Genomic DNA, 5,603 nt, shown 5'->3' on the forward strand with positions numbered 1-5,603 from the left:
CAGACTGAGCCACCCAGACACCCCATCTTTCTCCATTTTTATTTATTATTTCTAACTTTAAAAAAAAGATAATTTTCAGTGATTAAATACTATCTGGTGCCTAGAAAATCTGTTTTATTTGCTTTTACTTTTTTTTGTAGGTTTTTGATATGAATTGTTAGAAGTAGCTGTGAATTATAACTAAAATCATTTACCAAATTAAAAATAACCCCTCCCACACTCTCAACTGATGCACTAACCAACTGAAATCAAATGTGCATGCAATTAAACTCATCACTACTTTCTGGTAACATTTTTTTTTTTTTTCCATTCTGGTAACTTTTTTTTTTTAAGATTTACTTTTTTATTTTAGAGACAGAGAAAGAGAGAACAGTGGGGAGGGAGGGGTAGAGGGAGAAAGACAGAATCTCAAGCAGACTCCACACTAAGCATAGAACCCCACAGGGCTTGGTCACATGACCCTGAGAGCAGGACATGAGCTGAAATCAAGAGTCAGATGCTTAACCAACTAAGCCACCCAGGTGTCCCTCATTCTGGTAACTTTTTGGTATGAAAGATGACTCAGAAAGTTGAATATTATTATGAATTAGAGAAATTTTTAATCTAGCGTTCATCACAAAGCTTAGATGTCATTATATGCATGCCCACTCAAGATACTCTAAAGCAGTACTGTCCAATAAAAATAAAATGCAAGCCACATATTCAATTTAAGATGTTCTTATAGTCATATAAAAAATAAACTTAAACAGATGAAACTCATGGTAATATTTTTATTCTACTCAAAATACAAAGGCATTATTATTTCAACATGAATTCAGTGTAAAAATAGTAAGTTTACCATATATATATGAAGTCTTCAGAATGTGGTATGTAATTTACATTTACAGCACATCTCAATTTGGACTAGCCATATTTCAGATGCTCCACAACTACACATGATAGGTGGCTACCATATTAGACAGCACAGCTCTTGGGGATATACATTACTACTCTTCAAGACGACCCACAGGAATTCTCTGTCTTGCTAACATGCAAGTAAAGGAGACTCCTTTTTCTGAATACTTTTTCCCGGTCCATTGCAGATCCTAATACGTGCATAAATAGCAACCAAGATTGACAACCACCTGAACTGGGCCCCACTGTGTTCAGCAAGGCAAGGCTCAGATGCTATGGCAGGACCGAAGTGTTCAAAAGCTTCCTACATGGAAACTCTCAGTTTTTGCATTGGTCTCCTAACTGATCAGTAAAGAGCCGTTCTGGGACTCAACCTGATATAGACCATTCTGAGTAGAACCGCCCCATCAGAATCCCAGCAATTGAGAGGTTATAAAAAGAAACACATTTTTTATTGCAGAAAGATATTTATTAAATATATGTACTAATTATAAAAATAGTCCCATTCAATCTCACACCATCCATATCTCTCCTGTCCAGCACATCAGTAATTTTGTCAGAATGTACTAATTATTAAATGCTATGAAAACCATATAACACAATGTAGATGCAAAGGAAACTATACCAATGGTTAAATAGAAAATTCACGGAAAAGCTGAAGCATGCAACATTTAAGAAATTAAAATAAATACAAATAAATATAACATAGAAGACTCAAAGAACAATTATTTAACTATAAAGGAATTAATAGATATTTACGGAACTTGAAAAATCCAAAAAGTGTTGATCCTTTTCTCTGGTTATGTATTAAACAAAAGTTTCAGTAACATATCATTTTCTTATAAAATTGATCAGAAAAACTCTATACCAAGGGGCACCTGGGTGGCTCAGTCAGTTAAGCATCAGACTCTTGATATCAGCCCAGGTCATGATCTCAAGGTCATGATCTCAGGGTTGTGAGATCAAGCCCCACATAGGGCTACTCATTCAGTGGGAATCTGCTTGAAATTCTCTCTCACTCTGCCCCTCCCCCTGTGTGCATGAGTATGTGCTTGCAAGCTCTCTCTCTCTCTCTCAAATAAATAAATAAAATCTTAAAAAAAAAAAACTCTATACCAAGAAGGTAACACTTGACATCTTTTGTTTATTCGTAAGTTCACAGAAGTGATTACAATGTATTTGATTAAATATAAAAAACACATTTAAATAATTTCTTATTTTTATAATTTTAGTTATTTTATAACAAAGGTAGACTTATAAAATTTTGTCTGTAAGCAATAAAAGCTATAATAGCCCAAATCATTTTCTTCTCTTTTATTTGAAATTCTTATATTAAAGAAGAAGCAGTGTTCCTTTTTAACACCCAGGAAAGTTGATGCTTACACATGGGTACTTTAAAAAATGGTTTATTATATAAGAACATCTGTTCTCCTCTATTCAGAATATCAACAGTGAAGGTGTGATCGAATATTAAGTGTTGCCCACATCATTACTGTTAAAATGAATAAGATAAATATTTGAACATAATGGCATACTTTATCATAAAAACATATCGAGGTTATTTGGGGAATTCATAATGTTTCATTTAATCACAACAAAAAGTAAGGGGCATGAAGTATACAGAGAATGGGCTTGCTGATCTGGGAGCTATTTTCCTTGCTGTGATATTCAGTAAAATCCTATTAACTCAGACCCTACACAGTTTGCAAATTAAGATTATTTAGAGGGGATGCATTTGATTCCAGATTAGTAAAAAATTGGGAATAATGTATTTATTTATGAGGTATAAAGCTATTGCTCATGAAAAAGGGGAATGAGGAATAATCAAAACAAGCCTCAAAACAAAAAAAAAAAATCTATGTAGAGGGTGTTGTAATTCTAAATTCAGGAGATGATGTTGGCTGGGCAGAGACCATGGCCTCAGGGACTGACCCAGGGGCTGATCTCAGCCCTGGCCACTCCGTAGCATGTGTTCTCTGGCCATCACTGGAATCCTGTGCATTCACAATCTCACCTTTAAAGAGAAAGGGTAAAACAGATGGCTATTAATTTTCCTGCCAGCTTTAAGTGTTTGTGATTCTAATTTATATGAGTTAAATGATGTATGTGCCTAGCATATATTACCATGTCATTGAGACAATTGGGCATTTATTCCTATGTAATAAATTAGGGCTTTTGCAGCATATCTTCTATATTCTAGGGCGTTTTTTGTTTTTTTTTTCCTATTTTCTCATTTTTCTCCTTCACAATTAGAGAAAGGTAGACATTAGTCTCAGATTATAATTTTGTGTATTTCATTATTTTAATTTTCAATAGGCTTGTTCAATGAAATCAAAGACCATATTTTATTTTATATTAAATATTTTGTTAAGTGGTATTTATGCATAATTATTAAATAGATTTAACTTAGCATTATATTTAAACTCAATGCAATATTTAAATATAATTTCAAATGTATTTACATGTAAATACTTTTCTTGAATCCTATCTGGTCTTTTTTTTTTTTTTTTTTTTTTAATTATCTGGTCTTTTAAGCCTGGCTGCATCATCCATATAACACTGTCTAGTTGGCTCTTAAATTGTAAAAAACACAATTTTTTAGCCTTTCTTTTATTTTAAGATTTTATTTATTTATTTGAGAGTGAGAGAGAGCAGGAGAAGAGGGAAGGAGAGGAGGGAGAGGGAAAAGCAAACTCCCCGCAGAGGAGGGAGCCTGACGCGGGGCTAGATCCCAGGACCCCAGGATCATGACCCAAGCTGAAGGCAGATGCTTAACCAACTGAGCCACCCAGGCACCTCAATTTTTTAGCTTTTAAAAGGTCCATCACACAATCCACTGAAATCTGGAAGAAAGTATTAGAATTTCTATCTCATTTTATATTTCTAATTTTCTTTCCCTTTTAAAATTTTCTATTTCTCCATATGTTTTATAAAGTATACTATCTTTTTATACAGCTTGAAAGATTTATTGTTTAAAATAAATTTTGAAGATGTATTTAAATTGTGTTTACCAATAAAGGGTACATGTTAAAGAAAAGTTGGGAGGATACTCTCCAAACCTACGCTGTGTAGTAGAAATATAAGCAACATGTATAATATTAAATTTCTTAGAAGTCACATTAAAAGAAAAAAGTAAACCATATATCCAACATATCCAAAATATTATCATTTTTAACATATAAAACATAAATTGTTAATGATGTATTTTACATTCTTTTGTATACTTTTTACTCTATCTTGGAAATTCCATGTGCATTTTACACTTAAGACACATCTCTATTTGAACCGGTCACATTCCAAGTACTCATTAGCTATGCGTGTCAAGTGGATATCATCCTACACAACTCAGTTCTCACAACAACACAAAGAAGTTCTTCCTCCAGTTGGTTTGTTCTTCATCCTCCCTTTTGCTTTTTTGTTTGTTTGTTTGTTTTTTCCCTATCCCTAGAATGTCTATACAATACCCCCATATCTGGCTCTGTACCTTTGATTTGGGCTACCCATAACATATTTAGCTTCCTGTTCGGTGTTTCGCCCATGCCTTTGCTATGCTGCCCACTTAGATTTTGAGGACTGTCCCCAGCTACCTCCAGGGAACACCTTAGCTGTGGGTTCCTGCAACAGGAATCATTTCTAATCACTGCTATTCTTGCTCAATCAGAAGCCCAGCTGATTGCAATACTTTCCGTAACTCATTAGTTCTCAAACTATGCCTCTCCAAACTGGATTAAGGTTTTCCTTTACTTGAATACAATAATAATGGGTGTTTTCTAATTCACAGAAAAGAAAAAAAAAAAGCCAGTAGAAAGAATTAATTTTCTCCATGTGCCTTTAAAATTTTTGCCTAATAACATTTCTAATTTTTTTTTCCTGCTAATATTTCTCTCCAGTGAGTTCTCACAGATGATGAAATAAATTTAATATAGAGAAAATATTATTGATGGCAAACACTAAAAAGCATCTTTAGAAATATTATTTGTAATTTTTTTAGGGTAATGTATGTTGGCCTTGGCCAACCCATGTTAGTTTATTAGCATGTAAACCCCAGACTATAGAATTTTTCTTTCTTTCCTTTTGTCTATAGTACCCCCAAGGTCTCCTAGAATGTCTGACATACATTTAGAGAGTAATCAAATATTTATTAGCCAAATGAATTTTTTTTCCTTTTGGGGTATTTGTTATTTTTTTAAGTTGAAATACAGTTAACACACGATGTCACATTCATTTTAGATGTACAGATAGTGATTTGACAGCTCTATACATTATGCTGTGCTTACAAGTGCAGCTACTATCTGTCATCACACAACGCTAGTACAATGCCATTGACTATATTCCCTGTATTATACCTTTGATCCTTGTGACTTACTATTCTCTAACTGGAAACTTGTATCCCCCACTCCCCGTCACCCATTTTGCCTGTCCCTCAACCTCTTCCCTTCTTGCAACCATCAGTTTGTTCCAGGGAGAGGTTTTTTTTTTTTTTTTTTTTTTTAATTAATTAATTAATTAATTTTATTTATTTTATTTAGGATTTTTTTATTGTTGTGTTAATCACCATACATTACATCATTAGTTTTTGATGTAGGGTTCCGTGATTCATTGTTTGCGTATAACACCCAGTGCTCCATTCAGTACATGCCCTCTTTAATACCCATCACCAAGCTAACCCGTCCTCCCACCCCCCTTCCCTTTAGAACCCTCAGTTTGTT

This window comes from Phoca vitulina, unplaced genomic scaffold (assembly GCF_004348235.1).
Source record: "Phoca vitulina isolate PV1807 unplaced genomic scaffold, GSC_HSeal_1.0 scaffold1, whole genome shotgun sequence".
Classification (NCBI taxonomy): domain Eukaryota; kingdom Metazoa; phylum Chordata; class Mammalia; order Carnivora; family Phocidae; genus Phoca; species Phoca vitulina.